Source organism: Herpailurus yagouaroundi, unplaced genomic scaffold (assembly GCF_014898765.1).
Source record: "Herpailurus yagouaroundi ecotype Mexico unplaced genomic scaffold, PumYag 141, whole genome shotgun sequence".
Lineage (NCBI taxonomy): Eukaryota > Metazoa > Chordata > Mammalia > Carnivora > Felidae > Herpailurus > Herpailurus yagouaroundi.
Window position 1 is genome coordinate 52,420,771 of NW_024412396.1, and position 23,944 is coordinate 52,444,714.

The 23,944-nt window shown below is 42.4% G+C and overlaps 1 protein-coding gene and 1 long non-coding RNA gene across 37 annotated transcripts in view; one reads left to right on the top strand and one right to left on the bottom strand.

Moving 5' to 3' along the window:
* NRXN3 (neurexin 3) overlaps positions 1-23,944 on the top strand; it is a 1,583,151-nt gene that overhangs the window by 378,591 nt on the left and 1,180,616 nt on the right. The gene's annotated exons all lie outside the window — the stretch shown is intronic.
* On the bottom strand, positions 1,069-22,744 carry LOC121032129 (uncharacterized). The gene is made up of 3 exons (XR_005791093.1): positions 22,596-22,744; positions 12,297-12,302; positions 1,069-1,081 (listed from the first exon to the last, which is right to left on the bottom strand). It is a non-coding gene; the product is annotated as an uncharacterized LOC121032129 (long non-coding RNA).

Below are 23,944 nucleotides of genomic sequence, written 5' to 3' on the forward strand. Positions count from 1 at the left end.
GTGACTGCAGCCCAGTCTTGCAATTCCTGATTTAATGTTCCTGTGAGACACTGCCACTGTATGACCTCTGGAGCCCAGCTATCTTTTGTTTGATTGTTTCCAAGCAACACTGGTGGTTCGGTTTGATTTGGTTTTGCAAGAGTGCTTTGCTTTTTGTGGGTGGTTCATAAGGAAGTTAGGAATATTTTAGACAATGATTGAGTCATCTAAGCCAGCTATGTGGATGTGGAGTGCATATACATATCATGTCTGGGTGCATACATTATCATGGCTTCAAAAGTTGGCAACTGATTTAAGTAAATAGTGGGTTTTCTCTGTTAAATCACATTAAGGCTCCTAAGCAGCACATAATTTATCATAATTATGTGGATTCTAGGTAATTATAATAATTATTTAGTATATACAAAGGTAAGCTCTACAGATTTAGGGTAGAATTAAATAAGCTCTTTGGGGACATCTAAATTGATCAGATTGATTAGATCTCGTGCTATGAGCCAATGTTGGGGGGGGGGGGTCACTATGACAGAATGTTCTTTCTCAGAGCTCACCTGTACTGGTGAATGAATCTGAAAAACTGAGGATTGGTTAGGAGACCGGGGCAGGGCCTCTGTCCTTGGAAATGATGGGCTGGTCTTCTTGGAAATGAATCTTTGATTTGATTCCTGCTTGCCCTTTGCCTTGTTTCCCTTTGAGCACCATTTCTAGGATTTTCATAAAGGATAAGAAAACTTTGTTACAATTTCTCTGGAGAGTAGGAATGGCTCAAATATTGCTTGGTGATGAAGAAGTGGGGAACATACTTTGAAGAACCCTTGACTTGGAGAACACCAAAGAGATGTTGATGTGTTGGGGGGTGTGGTTAATGTTTGGAGCCAAAGTCAAATGTTAAGTTGCGGCATTTGGGGCCTAGAAACATGTCACTATTGCTAAATTAGTACCTTTTACCCACCTAGGGCTTTCTATAAGCCTTCTTGGATCACAGAGGATACACTCAGAAATGGACACAAGTTAGTGGGGACAGAAACTGGGAACTGAAGCTGCTTCACCAAGCAATAGGAGGAGGAATCTAAGCCCCTAAAAACTGAGCTTCTGTAGGTTCTCTTTCCTAGTGCTTCCGTGGTGTTTGTTTTCCTTTGTACTGGTTGTCTTGCAGAGAGAAAGACTGCCCGGGAAACTGAGTTTTTGCTGGTATTGGGGGAACTGCCAGCCAGTTAAAAATCAAAGCCTGTCAGCCAGTCAGCTGGGGACCAGGTATACTGTGCGATCCTGCTTGTTTATACGAGGATTCAAGCATAATCCAATTGTCACTATTAGCCCACATTCCCACATGCTCTCTTGGCATGCACATATGCACCTGGGCGCTATCTGTTAGTGTCACTTACTTAGATGTCCTAAGGTAGTTGCTGGCTGCTTTTGGATGACAAAGTGCTCAGTTACAGCCAGTTTAAACAATCATGTCACTAGAACTGAATAAATAGATTTTGATAAAACTAGTTCAGTTAATATTTCCCTTAGGGTGAAGTGTAGCCTTTTCCACTTTGTTTCTCAGGCTAAGAAAATCACTAGCCCTATTTCCAACCTGTGTCCAAACTCAGATTTAATTTCTAGCAGTTAGGACCACAGTGAGATCTACATGGCTGTGGATTCAGACACTTGGAGGGTGGGGTGGTGGGCAGTTGAGTGAAAAAGGAGGTGATAGAGCCAAAGGGCAAGGAGATGAGCTGGAGGCATATAGCAATATGAAGAGAAAACCTGCAGTGGGGCACCTCATCATCCTGGTCAAGGTTAACATGGTCGTCCCACAAGTGTCAAGGACAGGGTCTGTGTCCATTACCTCATTTCTTTAGAACTGTGCTAATGAGGCAAAAGTAAGAGCAACTTAGGCTCCCCTAAGTTGTTTGGTTTTATTACGTCTCACAGCCACAACATGCACCTTTAACCTACAGTTCTGGCTGGAAAATAGCTGCTACAGGGCATGAGAAGGAATTGTGAAAGGCAGCAGTGCACACTTGCCAGAAAGTTCTTCAGAGTCATCCTGGCTTCTTAACCTCTCTATGCTAATCTCCTCTTCTGAAAAATTAATAATAGAATAATAATATCTCAGGCTTCTTGGGAGGATTAAATGAGTCAATACTAAGAAGACATTGAAAACCACGTGTGGCATATGGTAGGTAAGTGGTCTTTGCTAATTTTTGTTACGGTTACATTTATTAACTCCAGTACTCATATTGGACTGGCAGCTGCTTCTCTTCTGAGAGTCTTTAATATTTCAGAAATAATTTCTGGGTTGCTTCTGCATAGAAGAGGCAAAGAAGCCATTGCTACCACTGGAGCTCATGATGAGTGTTGGGCGGTGGGAACACCTTGACGGTGACTGAAATGCATCCACTCCAGCTTGCCTGCTCTGACTGCAGTCAGCAGCCTGAATTCAGGGGCTGCTCATCTCTGTAAGCACCAGTTTTATGACTAGCCGCGATTTACCCCTCTCCTACTACTGCTCAGCACTTACTCTCAGTTGACACCATACTCATTTAAGTTGTGGACTCATTCCTGCCTGAAACATTCTTTAGTTGTCTCCTGACAACTGAAGGGTGTTGTCACTTGATCTTCAGCTCAACTATGAGCTCCTTTCAGTGGAAGATCCACCTGTGTGTACTTCCTCTTGCTCTGTCCCTCACCATTGGCATCCATTTTGTGCTGCACATATGGAGCCTGTTTCTGATTCGGAGCAGGTCAGGATTTATTCACCCTTGGGCTAGCTTTAGCACCCAGCACAGAGCTGGGAAATGTTTGTGGAATGAATCTCAAACAGTGCTCTTCTACCCATGTCCTTCCTTTTTTTTTTTTAAATTTTTAAAAATTTATTTTGTGTATTTATTTATTTTGAGAGAGAGATCAAGCAGGGGAGGGGTAAAGAGAGAGGGAGAGAGAAAATCCCAAGCAGGCTCCACGCTCAGTGCAGAACCCACTGTGGGGCTCAGTCTCACGAACCATGAGATCATGACCTGAGCTGATACCAAGAGTCAGACACTTAACTGACTGAGATACCCAGGTGCCCCTCCCCATGTCCTTCCTTAAATCTGACCCACCGTATACATGGCTCATACTGGCAGGTTTGGTCACTTGGGGCCAGACCAGGGCTGTGGGTCCCAAAGGACTGTTTATTCCTCTTAGGTTGGAGGTATCTGATCCGTATATCATAGTGCTTTTATCCTCAGTCCTTGAAAAGGGAAAAAGTTCTGCTTATCCTCAACTTCTTAACATGACACCCTCCATTATATACGCCTCTATGAACACAACAATAATGGCCATAGTTTATAAAACATCTACTAAATGCCAGGGACTCTGTTAAAGTAGATATTTTGTGTAAGCTTTTCATTTGGTCCCATGGATTAGGAATTGTGCCCCATTTTTACAGTTAAAGAAACTGAAGCTTAGAGAACTACTTGACCAAGATCAAAACTTACTATATAGCATAAACTCCACATCTAATACTGACTTGGTCTAACTAGACTTGCTCTTAACTTCTCTACAAGTTGATAAAAATACTCTTTTATCTATGCTCAGATGTCTTTTAGTTATTTTTCCTGCCTGAGCATCTATTTCCTTCTCTGGAGACAGGGACACTTTTGTTGACGTTTCTTGCTCTGCTCTCTGATATTCTAATGATTTCATTGTGCACACATAAACTCTTGAGAATGTACAATTGGCTAGGTTCTGCCCCCTACATGATAGCTTACTGGAAGCCTGGTTACTCTAGAGCAGTAGGAACTGAAGAGAAAGAGTAGGATTCAGCTTCAAAGGTGCAAACGCCTGTTGGGATTCATACTTTGCTCATACCTGAGCCCAGCCCATACTAGGACTGACCCTGGTAGGGATTAAAAATTCTTAGTATTAGTATCTCTGTTTGTATCTTTGATCCAATATCTGTCCTTCATTAGGTACTTACTAATTTGCACAGCATCCTTGGTGGTGTTGTGTCCATTATTTGTAAGGCTCGAATGTAGAAAATAAATGTCTCCCTAGCAGCAAGAGATAGTCCAGGGCATTTGTGGGAGAGCCCATGACCTCTTGCATCTACAGGGCTTGAGAATGACACTTCTGGATTTTGAAGATGTAGAGTTTAAGGAGCCAGGGAGGTCTGAGGCAGCTGCCAGTCAGTTCATACTATATTTTATTTTAGAAAGCACAACTCCAGTTGTATGGTGTGCTGTCCTCCCCTGTCACAGCCCCTCCCCATGACTGCTGAAGTCCCTACCCTGAGAGAGAAGTAGCTGTACTGATTCTTTATCTTATCATTAGACAGCATCTCTTTTTATATGTTTCTTAACAGGAGAATAACCCATACATACATGATATCATACATGCTATGGGAGGCTCTATATAAATGTTTGTTAAATAAATAAAAATAAATACAATGCAAAGAAGGTCTCATTTATCCCAGACACTCTTCTACATAGAGGTCACAGCCGCCATTTTATGTAGTTCCTTCTAGAAAGTTTCCAGGTATACACAGATGTGTGTATCAGCCCATTTTGCCTTCACCTATGGGATTGGCTGGATGTGTTGCTGAGATCTCAGTGCCTACTCTCCTGCATGCAGCCCTGTGGTTCTGATCTAGGGTGCTGGGATACAAGCATGTACCCAGGGAAAACACTTTTCCTTACTGCCGCCTCTGGAGACCACCCATCAGACCGACTCATGAGATCTTGGGAGGTCAGTTCCCACAGAGGTGCAGAGCTGTAGTTTTCTCAGGAAGATGATGACTCATAATATGGAGTTAAGACTTACTCCTCTTTAAGCTCACCAAAATTTTAATAGGGTTAGGGGATAGGGGAAGGGAAAACCATGGATGATTACTTTCTTCTTTTTACATTTCCTAAACTTTTAATAATGATATGTTTATAACGAAATTTATTTACAATGAAAAAAAATCCCAATGCATTTAAAAAAAAGTGAATACCACTTCCCACTGAAGTGGAGTCTTAAGCTCTCAACTTATTAAATCTAATAAAATTTTTATTGGTTACTCACAGATACAAAAATCCCTTTATAAGAAACCCCAGGGGACAGCTGTAATATTATCTGGGTCCTAATGAGCACAGTGCTAGCAATCACAGTTTGCAGAAACTAGAAATGAGATAGAGTTGGTCTGGGGTGTCTCTGTAGCGAATTACCCTAGTGTCTTGAAAACTCTCCTGGATTGTGATAAGCATGGTGAGTAACAGGATCTCCCAGAGTGCTTTTAAAGCTGCACATGACTGCTGTTCTCCTCCGTGATTCACTTATTGAAACTGTGCTTCAGAGGTGTGATTCCCACACGTGGGCTCTCTGCTTCTTTGGGGCTGGGTGATCACTGCAGATGAACTGTGGACCTTTCCAGACATAGCACATTATCTGCCCGTCAGTAATACAGTTACCATTTACTGAACATCTGCCATGTGCCGAGGACTGTTGCAAGAACGTTAGTGCATTTACTCATTCAATTCAGTGAGCCAGAGAAGCTGATATCATTTTAACCCCCCTAATGGATGAGGAGACCAAGACACAGAGGGTGAAATGAGTTGTCTGGGGTTTCTCTACTATTGGGAAGTGAGGTCATGGCTAAAATCCATGCCATCTGGCTCCAAAGCCATCCTTCGAATGGCTTAACCATACTGTCTGTCAGTGTGTTGTGTGTAGTATGTTTTCTCAGTTGTTTGTAGATGCTCTTGGGATTGATCAAATAAAAATTCGTGTAAAAGTGATACTGAGTTTACATCAGCTTTTTGTCATCAGGATTTTCTCCATCAGTAGATCTAAAATGTAATTTCTTTCCTGCGATGATCCTTCAAATCTTTGGATGTTGTCAAACGGCTATGGTCCAAAAGGCTGAAAATCGCTGCTCTAGTGGAAGGAGGTGAGATTAGAAAGCATGCCATCCATGTTTCTCTCCTGACCACCTGTCCCTTAGTTCTGTCCTTTCGTTCTCAGCCAGGGTCCACGGCATGTACACTCACTCTTTGCGATGTGGACAGGCATCGGTGAAATAATTTGATAAGCACTGCTTTTGGAGTCATCTGGTAAGATACAAAAATAATTTCACAACATAACCTCCTCCTGGAGACAGTCAGTGGAGGACGTTTATGTATTTCATATTCTGTATGCGAGGCCTACCAGACCTTCCATTGGAAGGCCATGTTCTAGCATCAACTCACCTATGATCTGCTTTACTTCCATTCTGCCTCTGCCTCAGCGTATTCATCAGTAAAATGCCTGTCTGGGAGAGTGGTTGCAAAATTAAGTGAGATACCAGTTCTTTGTATCTTCTGTAGTATGTCCATGTGTTTATTCTAAAGAACGTTGAATAATCTGTAACAGGCACTGCTGTAGGTTCAGGGATTCCACAGTGAGCAAGCAGACAAAGCTCCACTCCTTATGGGGCTGACATTCTGTTTGGGGAAGGCAGACAAAAAGGAAATAAACACATTATCAGGTAGTGATAAGTGCTATGGAGAAAAATAAGACAGGAGAAGGGAAATAGGGGGATGGTAAATTTGTCTAGCAGTTTAGGAAATGACTTAATGTTGAAGCTGTACTTGGGCTCATTCATGAGGATGTCCAAGAATGAGCCAGAAACCTATCGGAGGAGGTGGTGTCAGCCAGTGCAAAGGCCCTGAGGAAGGGTATGTCTGGTGAGTTGAAGGCATAGGAAGGTGCCTGTGTGTCTGGGACAGAGGGAGGAAGGCTGAGAGCAGAGATGGTTCGAGCTCTAAAGGGGCTAGATAGCTGAGGATGGGTCTGGGAGTGAGCTGGAGCCACAGATGGGTTTCAGCACAGTGATATGCATGCTCCAAATTCTAGAAAAGGCTGATCACTCTTGCATATGGAGAATAGACACTTGGGGACAAGGAGGGAGGAGAGAGGAAGGAGATTGTTTAGAATACTATTGTCATAATCCAGGTTAGTGATGATAGTGGCTGAGGCCACAGACCAGTGTTAGTGTTGAAAGAAGTAGAGGAAGAGGTCTGATTTTCGGTTTTTGTTAAAGGTAAGCATGATAGGACTCGTTGACACCAGTTGGCCGAAGTTGACACCAAACACATTGTTAAGGTTTTTGGCCTGAGCACCTGTAATGATGAGTTATTTCCTGAGATGGGAAAAACTGAGAGAGAAGCAGGTTTGGGAGGAGGGGTGAACTTAGGGCTTCAGCTTTGGACTTGCTGAGTTCCAGTATCTGTGGGATACCTGAGTAGAGACCCGAAAGAGGTGGTTGAGTCTTGGGTGAGTGTGAGTTGTAGGTAAGAGTTTGGGAGTCATTAGCATGCTCCTGTTGTTTAGAGGCCTGAGGCTGGAGGGCAACACGGAGAAAAGGTTGAAGGGCTGGCTGATCCAGGGGAAGGGCGGGGGCACCTATTGTTTAGAGTTGGGGTGGCAGACAGCAGCTGGATTGTTATCTCTTTTGTGTATAAGGTTTTTTAAATGTTTATTTCTTTTGAGAGAGCAAGCAGGGAAGGGAGGGAGAGGGAGAGGGAGAGGGAGAGAATCCCAAGCAGGCTCCACACTGTCAGTGCAAAGCCCAACACAGGGCTCGAACTCACCATGAGATCATGACCTGAGCCAAAACCAAGAGCCGGACACTTACCCGACTGAGCTCCCCTGTCCCCCCTCTTTTGTATATAAGGTTTATCGGAATACAGCGATTTGCTTTCCTTTATCTATTGTCCATTGCTGCTTTGGAGCTACAGCTGCAGAGCTCAGACTCCTGGGTCTGCCAAACCAACAAAATTTACTGTGACTTTTAACAGACAAGATGTGTTGACTTGGATTTACAGATCATGGAGATGAGGGGTGTCCAGCAAAGGAGGCCAAGGAATAGCCAGAGAGGAGGGAGAGACCCTAGGAGTTCTGCCATAGGACAGGTGGTACAAGAATTTCAATCAATAGCATATTATAAGCTGTGACACTGGGCAGGTTACTTTGGCTTTAACAGTAGTAGCTCAGGAGTGTTAAGATGGAATGATAGAGGTAAAGCACTCACAGCTGTGCCAAATGTATAGCAAGTGCTCAGGAAATGTTCCTATAGCACCCATTTCTACCTGCTTAGCCTGTTATTCTCAGCTTGGGCTCTGTCCTAGACTAGCATCAGGGTGTTTGATGACTGGGGGGCGCCCCCCCCCCGAGTAAGCCCCAGACCTTGCTCAGGGCCCTGAGGAAGCAGGGGGAGGGTGTGAGCCAGGCCCCCCTGCTCCGATCCTGCATACCACCTTGTTCCCCAGGGGGCCTTGAAGGAGTGCTCTGAACCTCCAGCATCTACTTTGACAGTCTTTACTGAAAGCCTTTGAGCAAATGGTAAATCCATCTCTATGAGGTTACCAATGTCAACACATTCCTTGTATCAAAATTTGATAGGCTCCTGTGGGGCTGTGCCTTTGACAACAGTGGCTGGCAGGGCTCACTTGAACAATTCTGCAGCATACCCCTCATGTTGAAGAAGGGTCTTGATGTCCCATGTAGGCCCAGGACGTTTTCTCTCAGGACAAGCTTGGATGAGAAGCTTGAAGAGGGAGTGAGGCCTATCAGGGCTCTACAAATCCTGGCTCCAAGGCTTGGAAAGAAATACCTTGCATCCATGTACTGTTTTGGCATTTAGCATGCCAGCTTCACCCCTGGTCTTCTCTGGGTGAGGAGTCACAGGAGCCCATAGAAGTGTCTGTCCTTTTAGGCAGGTCATAAAGGAGAATTTGGCCTTTGCTATTTGTTCTTGCATCTATTATTGGCCTCCTCCTTTCTGTAATGGCTAATTCCCCTGGTTAGTCTCTACAGCAGTGGTTCCCAAAGTATGATCTGTGGACCAGCAGCATCACCTGGAAATTTGTTCGAGGCTCTATCTCTGACTCATGGAGTCAGTGGCTTTTGATGTGTGACCTTGGGCAAGTGAGTTAACCTCTCTGAAATGCAGTTTTCCTCTATGGGATGTTGGAATACTGCCAGCACAGGATTGTTGTAAAGGTTAAAAGAGATGAGTCCAACAGGTTCTCCAGGTGATTCAGATCATGCTAAAGTCAGAGCTACTCCTCTAAAGATTCTTCTAAAAGATCCCTATTTTTGGACAATGAGAGAAGTTTCTGCTAAGAGAATTTTTCAGATTTTATTTATCCCTTTATGTGTCTCAAACTGTTTTAAATATGAGCTAATCTTTGAGTCATCTTTCCAAAATAAATGCATTCTTATTTTCTTAAACATTTTGTAGGATATCAGTAATAGTTTAGCCTTTTCTTAAAGACTCGGGGCATAATCCATGTATAATCATTGCTATGTTGGGTATAGGAATTTTGGTATCATATTTCTCTGTTTTTGTATTCTTTACCAGCTTTTTAGTATTTAATTTCTTTTTTGGTTGTTTTCTTTTTCATTTCTGGATGTCAGCTCTTCTCACCATAAGTACCACTAGTATGAGCCTCATTACTTTCTAACTTCTTATTTTTAAATGGATTTTGTACAGGGACTGAGATAGCCAAGATGGTTAATAGGTGCACAAAGCAAGAGTAAATACGTGAGAGAAAAATGAGATTAGGTAACTGAGGAGCTGAAGGACTTTTTATATTTATTTAAAAAATTTTTTAATGTTTATTTAAAAAAATGTTTTTAAAGATGTTTTTATTTTTGAGACAGAGAGAGACAGCATGAGCAGGGGAGGGGCAGAGAGAGGGGGAGACACAGAATCTGAAGCAACCTCCAGGCTCTGAGCTGTTAGCACGGAGCCCGACACAGGGCTCGAACTCGCAGACTGTGAGATCATGACCTGAGCTGAAGTCAGACGCTTCACTGACTGAGCCACCCAAGCACCCCTAATGTTTGTTTATTTTTAAGACAGAGACAGAGTGTGAGTGGGGAAGGGGAAGAGAGAGAGGGAGACACAGAACCTGAAGCAGGCTCCAGGCTCTGAGCTATCAGCATAGAGCCCAACGCTGGCTTTGAACTCACAAACCATGAGATCATGACCTGAGCCGAAGTCGGACTGCCAACTGACTGAGCCACCCAGGTGCCCCAGGAATTTTTATTTATTTATTTACTTTTTTACTTTTTATTTTTTTCATTCTTTTTAGTTTTAATTCTTCTTCCTCTTCTTCTTTTTTAATATGAGGAGTTTTTATTTTTAAGTATAAGTTTCTGTACCTAAATTTCACATGATCAAATTTGGATTCTTGTGTGTGTCTGTTTACTTCTGATTGTATTCTCAATAATTACTGTTTTGAATGACTGAAAAATTGTTAAATAGTACTCATCCCTCAATACATCTGAATGTTTCCTCTCACCATATTACACTTTTCTATGTTTTGCCTATCTTTCTTCCTTTGTTATTGACGTATGTATTTCCCAGAAATTTTCGTAACATCGTCCATTCTCATGTAAATGAGTGCTCTTTGGAATCAAAGATAATTACTAAATGTGAGATGCCCCCCTCTTTCACTCCCCTTTTTCCTGTTGTATTTCCACTCTTGTTTCCTAATGTAGCCTGGGGGAGAGCACAAAGTACTGACACATAAAAACCTTTGGATTCTAGGCGAGGTTCTGCCATTAAGTGACTATGGAATTAAGTGAATCACTGGGCTTCTCTGGGTCTGAAGCTGTAACATGATCGTGCCTGCTCTGCCTTCCTGCAGCAGTGTAGCAGGAACCCAAATAAACAGTGCAAGTGGAAATACAACACCATATTCACCTGGGGAGCATCACTATTAGGATGTAGTCAAGGCTTTTTGGCTTCATGGAGGTTTAAAGGTTGTTTCTTCCGTGTCCCTCTGCCCCATATTCAGCTGCCTTGGCTCAGAGACTTCAGGACTGTGGTGTATTTTCTGTCTTGCTTCAGAGTGTGCCCAATCAACACAGACATAAAATGAGGCCATAAAGAGAGAGCTGATATTCACCATAGAAAATGTTGGCGGGAAAGACAAAAATACTCAATGACAACTCCACAAATAACCCTTATTATGGTTTTGGAAGGTACAATAGTGTGTGTAATGTGTTGTTTTGGCTGTTCTCACTGCTCAGGAATCTGGTGCATTCTGAGATGTGAGGTACTGCCAAGTATTTAGACTGTGTGCCTGCTTGGCACCTGCAGATTCCTGGAAGGACTGGGGTCTCTAGATGTAGGCTTGCCACCAGGATCCTCAGATAGGCAAGGACATATATCCCACTGGTTAAGGCCATTCTGGAATTTGGTGACAACAAGGTCAAGGAGGCCCTTAGAAGCCCACCACCAGTGAGATCCAAAGAGACATCCACTCTCCTAAGCAGCCTGCTCCCTTAAGTTGTGTATTTGTGTGCCTTCTCCCCAGGAGAGGATGCTCACAGCTACTGCTCCTAAAGGACATGTGAGAAGATTTTCATGTACTTCCTACAGGAAGCTTCTGGAAGGGCTGATCCAGTTCATTTCACTTCCTTTCTGCCATCCCTAATCTGCCCACTCTTTAACGCCCAGTTTAAGTCTGACCTTCCCTATGAAATCACCAAAGACTTGTGTCTTCATGACCCCTTCTCACCTTTGGCCTCTTTAGTCATTGTCTGGGATTCTCTTTGACTCTTACCATCTGTTACCTTGTTATGTAAATTTATAACAGGTGTGTCTTCCCATGTTTCTTCTGACTTTCAGCATCTTGAAGGAAGTGCAAGGTCTTAAAAACATTGGTTCTGCTCTTGGGCCAGGATGCACGTTGGGCAGTAGTGATGTCCTCTCCACCTGGACTAGAAGGTGTGGAAGGTTGCTCCAGGGTAAGCAAAGGCAGCAGGGGAAGAAGGAAGAACTAAGTGAATTTAAAGCCTGACAGTTCGCTTTGAGCTTTTTATCTAAGGGGGTAAGGGAAGTCAAAGCCGGACACAGTCAAGGTTAGTGGTCAAAGGAAGAGGAATCAGGCAAGTGGCTCAGGACTAAGCCTGTGAAGTATCCCGTGCTGGGGTTAAGAGGCCTCTTTGCTGTTTTGTGGTGCTCTTTGTGGTGTGGAAATAGGCCATTCCTCTTAAAGGATTCATGCAGGTTGGACATTTAGAGCGTGGTCTACTCCCAAGGGCAAGGTGTATGGGAGTGTTTTGCTCACTTCTGCTCTCCATCTGTAAGGAGAGCATGGTCCCGCTGTCTTCACCTGTGAGCACAGTTGTTGGACTCAGTCCTTTCTTGCTCTGTAGTCCTAGCAAATGAGTTGAGGGAATTGGGAGCTGACCAATCTCTTATGTAATGATGGGATGTTCCAAGGAGTACCTTTTAAAAAGCATTTTGGATATAGCAACATTTCCTTTATCAAGCAGTGGAGGCTTGGAACCCAAAGCTAGACCATTCCTAAAGAGAAGTTTAATGTGTTCTTCATTGAGGATGATGATCCTGTACAGTTAAGAACAGAACGGAAAGCTTGCATGGGTTTGGGGATGGAGGATGGTGAATTGCAGTGGCTTAGAAATGGGATGGAACAAAATGGTGGATGGTGACTATCATCAGAGAAGTAAATTCTATTTTTACAAGAAAAAAGATGTGGAGACAGTGATGCATATAGACCTCCAGCTTTTGTTAGCTGTTGCCTAGTGTTATTGGTACTCAGGAGATCTTCTTATCTGTAGGAAGAGGTTTAGTTTTGGAACTAGTGAGCTGGGTCCCCATGAAAGCATTCTAAAGACCACTTTGGAGCAGGAGGGCCAGTGAGAACAGAGTGGAAAATTGTCTTGGTGAACTGAGACTCCCTCAGAGAAGTTGCTCACATCTGTGTATGGGGACAGTGCAAAGCAGGGTGATGCTGTAATATACATTCTTAGCATCTGGGATCTTGGGAACAGTAAATTTGGATTTAGTAGGTCTGGATGGGCCCAAGGCTGAGTTTCTAACCAGCTTTTGGGCACTGTTGATGCTGCTAATCTATGGACCATGTTTTGGGTAGAGAGATGGTGGTGGGCACTGGAGGAGGAAACTGTAGACCTGAGTTCCAGCCATGCCCTGGGCAAGTCGCTGACTCTCTGAGACCCACAGTTTCTTCTATGACAGCAAATGAGGGAAATGGACTAGACTGTTTAGTTCTATGGTGCAGAATTTCTGTTACAGTCCCAGAGAGACTTAGACTTCTATCTTGCTCTTCCTTACAGTGGCCTTTTGGCCCTGGAGGTTGTGCCCAGTGGTCTTGCAGCATGGGGGATTGCTGGGTTCATTCACCATGTGTGAGTGATCAGCCTTTGTTCACCGCATTTAAGAGAGATATCAGATTCTCTTGTTACTTGAAAGAAAAAGAAAAAACAGTTCAATGACCCCCTGCCCCATCTCCATTCCTCTAATGGTTCAGAAGTGGCTTTCCCTTCTTCCCTTACTACATGTTTAGGTTCACATTGTCCTTTCTGTCTAGGAAGCTGGCTCACTGGGCCACCCTAAAAGAATGCTCAGGCCTCCGACCTCGAAATCTATTTCTCTGAAACGAGATGTCCAGTGTATTCACTATAACAATAGCTGCCAGGCCTATTATGGTTATGTAATAGGTTTCTTTTTTTAACCAGGTCTTGAAAATGTGTGCATTATCCTTTAGGTAATAAATGAAATAAAAAAGGCTGAAAATAAATTGGCTTTGCAAAGTGGGACTGAAGATTTTCTACTAACTGCTCTCTTCTTTCTTTCTTTCTTTCTTTCTTTCTTTCTTTCTTTCGCTCTTGTTGCTGTTTTAGGAACTGATGGCAAGTGATTTCTTTTTAACCCTTTTTTAAGGACCCAGTTCTTATTGGCTATTGAGACTTTGGCCTGATGCCGAAGAGGCCCCCAGACAGTTGTTGTGAGAATTGGGGGCAGAGGGGTATGATTCAATAAAACATTGTTATGTGTCCTCTGATAGGAGGTGGGTTCTGCTGCCCAAGGCTCATTCTGTACCTTGCTTTCTCCACAACGTATCACTGTTATGGTGGTTGCAGTAGGAAAAACATGTCTTCCTGGACAGATGTGTCACCTGAGAGCTGAAAGGTGACAGAATACCCCAATTGTCTAAGCGTGGCACCAGGGTCCATTTCCTTTTGACCTTCTTAGGCTCCTTCTTCTCTGCCTCTGTGAAATTCCATTAACACCTTAAATATAGCACGCAGATTGACTTACAGGTTACGCAGTCTGCTCTGTGTGCAGTAGGCCTATTGCTCTACTACAATTGAACTGTTTTTCTGATGAATGTGTTCATAGTACCCACCCCACTTCTAGGCAGGGTGTATGACAGCTGGGGACTAGAAACGGGACAAAACGTTATCTGAACTCATAATCCCTCTACCCAGGGAGGGGCTGACGGAGTGACAACAGTTAATCTATAGGAGGACCCATGTGATCTGCTGCTGAAGAAGCTTTTTTGGCTTGCAGAGGGATAAGGGAAAGTACCATGGGAGGCTTAGGTCTGATGTTGGTGGGAAGCGACCCCGCCTTTATTTTGTGCACATAGACATTGAATGGCGATTGTCTTGAATCATATGATTTCACTCCTCATTAGTATTTCTCCTCCGTGTTCCCTGACCACACTTTCCTCCTTGGTGTATGGAAAGCTATTAACAATACACACACGTGGCACATCTATGGAGCCATTATTGCTGCTGGATAGCTGTGTTTGTGTAAAATATTGAACACCCCATGAAGATTTATAATAGTCACCCTGCCCCCTAAACCCTGCTTCTTCCTTTTTCTCTATTTAAAGATACGTTAACAGTTCTGGTTCTATCTGGAGGGGGAAAAAAAAAAACAACAACTTTGAAGTGAGACTGCATGAAGACAAAAATGCTTATCTCTGAAGATTTCCGACTAGAATGAGCTTGGAGGTCTTCTGAGGAGCAGGAGGGTTGACTGAGGCACGGGGGTAGCATAGCTTCACTACAGGGTGGTGCACTTCAGTATCTCTCTGGTCTGTGTCCCCACTGCGAGTCAGACTCCCTACTATGGGCTTACACTTACAGGTACACACTTATCTGGTGCTCATAATACTTTGCTGATGCCTTTTCTAAGATCTGCGTGGGGTGTTTTCTCTTGCTTCAACAACATGGGTATGTCTTGGTTCTAAGGGACCCTGTGACTTCCTAAAGTATTAGTTTTTGCTCTTCTTTTTTGTCAGTGGAGGGTACTGGTGGCTGTAGTTTGGTCCCGGGTTCTATGAGCCAGGGCTTGAGGCAGGAGGTGAGAAAATAGTTGTCCTCGCCCAGTGCAGGGGCTCTGTTTCCAGGCGTTTCACAGACCACTGATACAATGAGTGCTCTGTGGGTAACTCAGAGTTTAGCTTCCTCTGTGCTTGTTGAACTGTCTCTCATCACCTCTGCTCAACTCTCTTGTCCTAGCCTCCTCCCAACCGAGAGGGCCCAGGTGTGCAGAATATTGCATTCCTGTGATGCTAACATCGTGTGCACGATACAGGAGGTCCTGGGGGGAAGAGGCTGCTGGGGCCTGTGGTCACAATGGCCGGCTCTCTCCTTCTACCTCCCCTGCACCCCTCCCCCAACAGGCCCTGGGCACACGGTGTGCAGCATGCTCTAAGAGCAGGGAGCGACATGAGGCAATGTCTGTGGCAAAGGGGAGAATGCGTGCTGAGCCTTGGGAGGTGCCGATTGGCTGGCAGTGAGGTAATGCAGTGCAGTCTAAATGTGGAAGCAGCAGTACCAGCATCGAGGGCGTGCCTCCTCAGCTAGCTGAGTTAACTGCCAGCATCTGAAGGACAAGGTCTCCGAGGGCTTCTTCTGACCTTGTGTGGCTGGCTGGCTCACAGGGCAGCGTCTGTGTGGTGAAGACCAGATGGCAGGATCTATGTTGTCATTAGTGTTCCCTACCCCTAAGCCCGCTGCTATTCTGACCTCTGCTTTTAAATGGCAGGGTAGGGTAGAGGAGCTTGAAAACGAGGGTCTAGACCTACCCAGGTAACGATGTATGGCACTTGAGGATTGGGATGGTTTCCACCATAGTCGTTGTTTTAACTCTTTTAATGATGTGGACCACCTCAGGGTCCTTCTTTCTGTGTAAAATTCCGGGTCCATAAATCGGCCAGAGTCTACACTCAAACGCTTCATTCCTTCCTACTAGTACTTCCTACCACTTAGTGTCAGTGGCATTTTTAGCCACGAAGAACTGAGGAATTCAAGAGGACACCACAGGGTATACTTCTTTTTAATAAGACACCTTGGAGAGCAATGCCACCAAAATGGTGATACACATTTTTCCTTACTTCACTCTCCCTTATAAGAACAACTAACATCTCTTCAAGATATCACCGAGAGATTCCTAGAACATGGGAGTAAGAACATGGAAGCAACCCCTTGCATCTTGAAGACCAAGACAGACTACATTAGAAGGGTGAGAGAAGTGGCTACAAGTGGACCACATCGCCCCTCCCCCAGGACAGTGCTACCTCATGCAGAGAGGTTTCCTCTGAGCCTCTGGTTCCTCTAGTGGGAAAGAGAATCAGTCTCCCCCAGCAATGTGGGTCACTTTGTGGGAGCTCCTACCCCAATCTTGCACCTTGGGGATTGCAGGGAGATTTGTGGGGCCTGACCACTGGGAATCTGACTGTGATGGAGAAGGAGGAGAGGGGATTACAACGACTGGCACAAGGATCTTGGCAGACTGAGTTCAGACCTGCAGTGACCAGGTGGTAAGCCAACCAGTGGTTTTGCTAATCTACAGAACCGTATGGGGGACACACTACGACCAGGGAACTCAGGGTGCAGATCTGCCTGATATGGATTCTTAAACAAGGAGTTTCCTGGCCCAGGCAAGGTGCTGAGTCATAGCCCCACCCATTGTGGATGGTGCCTTCAAGCCCCATCTGAGCAAAGGTCTAGTGACAACTCCTGGAAGCTTTGCAGCCCAGTGGTACTCAAATTGAGAGGCAGACAGACAGAGCTGATGGTCCCTAGAGCTAAGCCAGTACTGGGTATTAAAGCTTCTCTTGATATGCACAGGTAGGTGGATTAATTCATAGCCAAGGCTGAGGGTAGCTTCTGGCTCCTCCCAAACAGAGAGCCTGTTTGGGAAATTGAGAGTAGCTTGGAGCAGCCTCTATCCCTCCTGCCCAGGAAAGGGGTTGAGACATAGCTTCACCTACTGTGGACAGTGTCTTCCAGCCCCATTTCACCAGAAAGGCTGGCGACATCTCTTGGAAACTGTACGGCTTAGTGGCATTCAAGCTGTGAAAAGGGCAGACAGAGCCAATAGTTTATAGAGCAAAGCCAGTGGTCCTGGTCAGTCAGGGAACTTGGAGGTGCAGGTTGGCTAGAGTTAAGACAACAAAGAGCTTTACCAGTTTTAGAACTGCTTCTCCTACTGCCCCCGGGTAGGGAAGCTAATTCATAGCTCTGCTCATTTCTGAATACAGCCTTTCAGTCTGTCCAACAAGGTAACCTAACCAGAACACACAGGAAGCTGCATAGCTCTTTCAACAGTCCTAGGTACAGTGGCACTTGAACAGAAAGCACAGCCCATGGCGTCCCCCATCTGTGGAGCAAAATGAGTGGCATCATGTGACCAGGGAATTCACTGCACATTCAGGCCTGATTCAGCTCTCCAAATGAGCTGGACAGGTCCTAGGCCTGTTGCCCTGCCAGGGCAAGGAAGCTAATTCATGGCCCCATCTGCTCCTGAATATAGTACTCAGTCCTGATCATCTAGTAAGCGTGATGAGAGGATCCAGGCAACTGTGAAGCCCATCCTACAACCTCACTTGGCTAGGGAACCAAGCCAGCAGTCTTATCTATTTTTAGACAGTAACTTCCCACCCTCCCACCCCATACCTTTCTCAGAGGTTGAACAGTTACCTTGCCCAAAATTAGAACATAAGATTAGGCCCCACCTTCCCAAAGGCATTACCAGCAGACACACCTGGAATCCCAAATTGAGTTGACTGGTGAGGAATTGTCTCTGCTAAAACCTATAAAGTCTGGAAGAGGAGCTCCATTAAATTCGTAGATACCAAAGTGAGGAATCAAGGATTATAAAAAATTAGGGAAATATGAGGATATATTCCCTGATACTTTCAGGGATAATTTCACCATCAAAGGAACCTAATAAGACTGCAGTAACTGACCCTACAGAAACAGAGATCTGTGAACTGTCAAAGAATTAAAAATAATTCTTTTAAGAAAGTTTTAGTGAACTATGAGAAAACACAGACCATTAAATGAAATTAGGAAAATAATGGAAGAAATCAAAACAAGGAGATTGACAAGGAAATAGCAGCCATCAAAAAAAAAAAAAACAAAACAAAAAACTTGAGTTGAAAAATATAATGACTGAAGAATTCAATAGAAAATTTCACAAGTAGACCTGACCATACAAAGAATTAGCAACGTGGAGGGTAGGACATTGGAAATTACCTAGTCAGAGGAGCAAAAAGAAAAAAATGAAGAGTGAAGAAAGCCTTCAGGATTATGGGACACAATGAAAAGAAATAACATTTTCATTATGGAAATTCCAGAAGAAGAAGAGAAAGGGACAGAAAGTATACTTAAAGCAATAATCGCTGAAGACCTCCTGAACCCGAGGAGAGAAATGGATCCTCAGATCTGTGAGACCCAAAAAACCCTACTAGGTTGAACCCAAATAGGGCTAAACCAAGAGGTATTATAATTAAATTGTCAAAAGTAAAGGACAGAAAGAATTTTAAGAGCAATAAGAGAAAAGAGGGAAGTTACATATAAGGGAAACCCCGTAAGACTGTTAGTGAGTATCTTAACAGAAACTTTTCAGGCCAGGAGAGAATGAGGTGACATATTCAAAATATTGAAAGAAAATAATTATCAACAAGAATTCTGTACCTGGCAAAATCATCCTTCAGAAATGAAGAAGGATATTTTCCTGAGTAAACAGAAGCTGAAGGAGTTCATTACCATCAGACCTGCCTCACAAGAAATGCTAAGGGGAGATCTTTGAGAGGAAATAAAACAATGGTAATTAACATTATAAAAACACAAAAAGGTAGTATAAATATCACTGGTAATGGGAAATATATAGTCATAGTTAAATTCTCCAATATGGTAATAGTGGTGTATAACTCACAACTCTAAAGTTAAGAATGTGGTGAAAATATTCATAAATGTAATAATTTGTTATTACAGTGTAGAAATCAGGTAAATTATAACAGCAATAACCTAAAATGTGAAGGGGAGAAGTAGAAATGTAAAGTATATGAATTCTATTGAAGTTATGTTGTTATCAGTTTAAAATAGGATGTTGTGAGTTTCAGATATTTTATGTAAGCCTCATGGTAACCACAAGGGAAAATCTTATAGTAATTACACAGAGGAACACAGTAAAGGAATCAAAGCATGTTAATACCAAAAGACATCCAAACACAAAAAAGATAAATAATGAACAATGGGGGTGTCTGGGTGGCTCAGTTGGTTAAGCGTCCAACTTCGGCTCAGGTCACGATCTCACAGTTTGTGAGTTCGAGCCCCCCCGTTGGGCTCTGTGCTGACAGCTCAGAGTCTGGAGCCTGCTTCCGATTCTGTCTCCGTCTCTCTCTGCCCCTTCCCTGCTCATGCTCTGTCTCGCTCTCTCAAATGTAAATTAAAAAAAAAAAAGGTAAAAAAAAAAAGGAAACAAAAATAATATAAAAACAGGGAGGGGGACAAAACAGAAGAGACTCATAAATATGGAGAACAAACTGAGGGTTACTGGAAGGATTGTGGGAGGGGGGATGGGCTAAAAGGGTAAGGGGCACTAAGGAATCTACTCCTGAAATCATTATTGCATTATATGCTAACTAATTTGTGTGTAAATTTAAAAAATAAATAAAATTTAAAAAAGCAAAAAAAAAAAACAAAACAAAACCAGAAAACACAAAACAACAAAAAAAGAAATAATGAACAATGGACCTACAAAACAACCATGAAACAGTTAACAAAATAGCAATTTTTTTAATGTTTGTTTATTTTTGAGACAGAGAAGACAGAGCATGAGCGGGCAAGGGGCAGAGAGAGAGAGGGAGACACAGAATCTGAAGCAGGCTCTAGAGAGCCTGACATGGGGCTCGAACCCATGAACTGTGAGATCATGACCTGAGTTGAAGTTGGTTGCTTAACCTATTGAGCCGTCCAGGTTCCCTAAAATGGCAACATTAAATTCTTACCTACAAATAATTACTTTAAATATGAACAGATTAGATTCTCCAATCAAAAGACATAGAATGGCCAAATGGGGGGAACAAAAAGATCCAATAATATCCTGCCTAGAGGTGACTCAGTTTAGTCTTGAGAAGTGAAGGAGTGGAAAAAGACATTTAAAGCAAATGGTAACCAAAAGGAGGGGTAGCTGTAGTTAGAGAAAATAAGATTTATAAGCAGTTTTTTTTTGAAGTTTATTTATTTTGAGAAAGAGAGTGTGCTCATGTGAGTGGGGGAGGGGTGAAAAGGGTAGGGGAGAGAATCCCAAGCAGGCTTTGCACTGTGAGTGCACAGAGCCTAACGCCAGGCTTAACCTCATGAACTGTGAGGTCATGACCTGAGCCTAAACCAAGAGTCAGCTACTCAGCTCAGCCGCCCAGGTGCCCCATTTATAAATAAGTTTTTTAAAAAAGTTTATTTATTTTGAGAGAGAGCATGAGCAGGGGAGGGGCAGAGAGAGAGGGAGGGAGAGGGAGAGGGATAGGGAGAGGGAGAGAGAGAGAGAGAGAGAAGAATCCCAAGCAGGATCTGGCTGCCAGCAGGGAGTCTGACACCTGGGGGTCCATTCCATGAACCGCGAGATCATGACCTGGGCTGAAATCCAGAGTTGGACGCTTAACTGACTGAGCCACTCAGGAGCCCCTAGAGGAAATAAGATTTTAACTAAAAATGGTAAAAAGAGAGAAAGAAGATCTTTACATAATGGCAAAAGTGATAACATACCAAGAAGCTATAAACATTTGTAAATATTTATGTATCCAACATCAGAGCACCTAAAAATAGTAAAAACTAACAGAGCTAAAAGGAGAAATAAACAGTAATACAATATTTGGGGACTTTAATACCCCACTTTCAAAGGTGGATAGATCATCCAGACAGGTAATCAATATGGTAGCAGCTTTGAGCAACACTATAGACTGAATGGACTTAACATACATATGCATAACATTCTATTCAACAACAGCAGAATGCACATTCTTCCCAAGCACACATGGAACATTTTCTGGGATAGACTGTATGTTCACAAAGCTTGTCCTTACCAATTCAAGAAGATTGAAATCATACCAAGTGTATTTTCTGACTACAATGACATTAAACTAGGAATCAATGGCAAGAGAAAAACTGGAAAATTCATGAACACATGAAAATTAAACAACACTGTGCTGAGCAACCAATGGATCAAAGAAGAAATTAAAGGGGAAATAAATGTTTCTTGAGACCAATGAAAATGCAGGCACCACATACCAAAACTTAAGGGATACAGCAAAAGCAGTTCTAAGAGGGAAGTTCATAGTAATAAGCACTTGTTAGTAAATAGATTGAATCAGTAGTCAAAAATCTCCTTGTGAAGAAAAGCCTAGGACCACATGGCTTCATGATGAATTTTACCAAATACTTAAAGAAGAATCAACACCAGCCCTTCTCAAACTCTTCTAAAAAGTCAAAGAGGAGAGTATATTCTCAAGCTTATTTTAGGAGGCTAGCATTATCCTGATATCTAAACCAGGAAAGGACACTGTTAGAAAACTATGTGCTAATATATCCCTGATAAATATAGGTGCAAAAATTCTCAGTAAAATGCTAGAAAACAAAATTCAGTAGCACATTAAAAGGATATTTCTCCACTATCGAGTGAGATTTATCCCTGGGATACAATGGTGATTCAACATATGCAAATCAATCCATGTAATGTATTGCGTTATATAGAATGAAAGAGCCATATGATCATCTTGATAGATTCAGAAATAAACATTCAACAAAATTCAGCATCCATTCATGATAAAAACTCAAGAAGTTAGAGATAGAAGGAACATATCTCACTATAATAAAGACCATATATGACCAGCCCACATGTAACTTTATACTAAATGGTGAAAGAACAAAAGTTTTTCCTCTGTGATCAGAAATAAGACAAAAGGGCCCACTCTCACCACTTGTATTCAACATAGCTGGCTAGAGCAATCAGTCAAGAAAAAGAAATAGAAGGTATCTGAATTGGAAAGGAAGAAGTAGAATTATTTATTTGCAGATGGCATGATTTTATATGGAGAAAACCCTAATGCCTCAACCAAAAAACTTAAATTTAATCAATGAATTCAGTAAAGTTGCAGGATATAAAATTAACAAAAATCAGCATTTCTGTGCACTAACAGTGAAATGTATGAAAAAGAAATAAATTGATCCCATTTACAATAGCATCAAAAACAATAAAATACTTAGGAATAAATTTAAGGAAGTGAAAGATCTCTAAGCTGAAAGCTATAAGACATGAAAAAAGTGGAAGACAAAAATAAATGGAAAGATATCCTGTGTTCATGGTTTGGAAGAATTAATATTGTTAAAATGTTAATACTACTGAAAGCCATCTATAGATTTGGTGTAATCCCTATCAAGATTCCAATGACATTTTTATAGAAATAGAAAAAAAAAATACTCGTTAAGATTTATATGGAACCGCAAACAATCCCAACTAGCAAAACAAATTTTGTGGAAGAAGAATAAAGCAGGAGGTATCACACTTTTTGATTTCAAGCTATATAATAAAGCTGTGGTTATTAAAACAGTATGATACTGGCCTAAAAACAGACAAATTGATCAATAGAACAGAATTGAGAGCCCAGAAATAAAACCAAGCTTTATGCAGTCAACTAATATTTGACAAGGGAGCCAAAAATGCTCAGTGGAGAAAAATAGTCTCTTCAATAAATTGTGCTGGGATAACTGGATATTCACATGTAAAAGAATGAAACAGGACTGATATCAAACACCACTTGCAAAGATTAATTCAAAATGGATTAAATATTGAAATGTAAGACCTGAAACCACAAAGCACCTAGAAGAAAACATAAGGACAGAGCTCCTTGATGTGGGTCTTCGTAATGAATTTTTGGAGATGATACCTAAAGCAAAAGCCACAAATTAAAAAAACAAGTGAGACTACATCAAACTAAAAAGCTTTACGTGGCAAAAGAAACCACTGAAAAGTTGAAAGACAACTTATGGGAAAAAGAAATTTGCAAACCATAAATATGATAAGGGGTTAATATCCAAAATGCATAAAGAACTCATATAACTCAATAGCAAAAGATCCCCCCTGCCCCCAAGCCAAAAAACCCCCCTAAAACCCCAATTAAAAAAGGGCAAAGGATCCAAATAGACATTTCTTCAAAGAGGATAAACACTTTTTGTGAAAGACCAAGAGGGGCATGCAAGAATGTTCAACTTGAGTAGTCACTAGGGAGACAAAACCACAGTGAGAGAACACATCATGCCTGTTGGAATGGCTATCATCAGAAAGACAAACTGTAACAACTGTTGGCATAGCTATATAGAAAAGGGAACCCTTGGGCATGTTGGTGGAATTGCAAATGGTGCAGCCACTGTGGAAGAAAGTTTGGAGGGTCCTCACAAAATTAAAAATTGAACTACCACATGATCCAGTAGTTCTACTTCTGGGAATATATCCAGAGGAAATGATAACACTTACTTGAAAACATATCTGCACCCCCATGTTCATAACAGCATTTTTTTACAGTAGCCAGAACATGGAATCAACCTAAGTGTATATCAGTGGATGAATAGATAAAGAAGTTGCTATATATGATATAAATAATATTCTGTTATTTATATGTGTGTGCTTGTATGTATATAAATTAAAAAAATGAGGAAATCTTCCCATTTGCAACAACATGAATGGACCTTGAAGGCATTTAAGTGAAATTGGTCAGAGAAAGACACACACTGAATGATCTCATTTATACGTGGAATCTAAAAACAAAAACCAACCAAACTCAGAAAAAGAGACCAGACTTGAGGTGGGGTTTGGGGG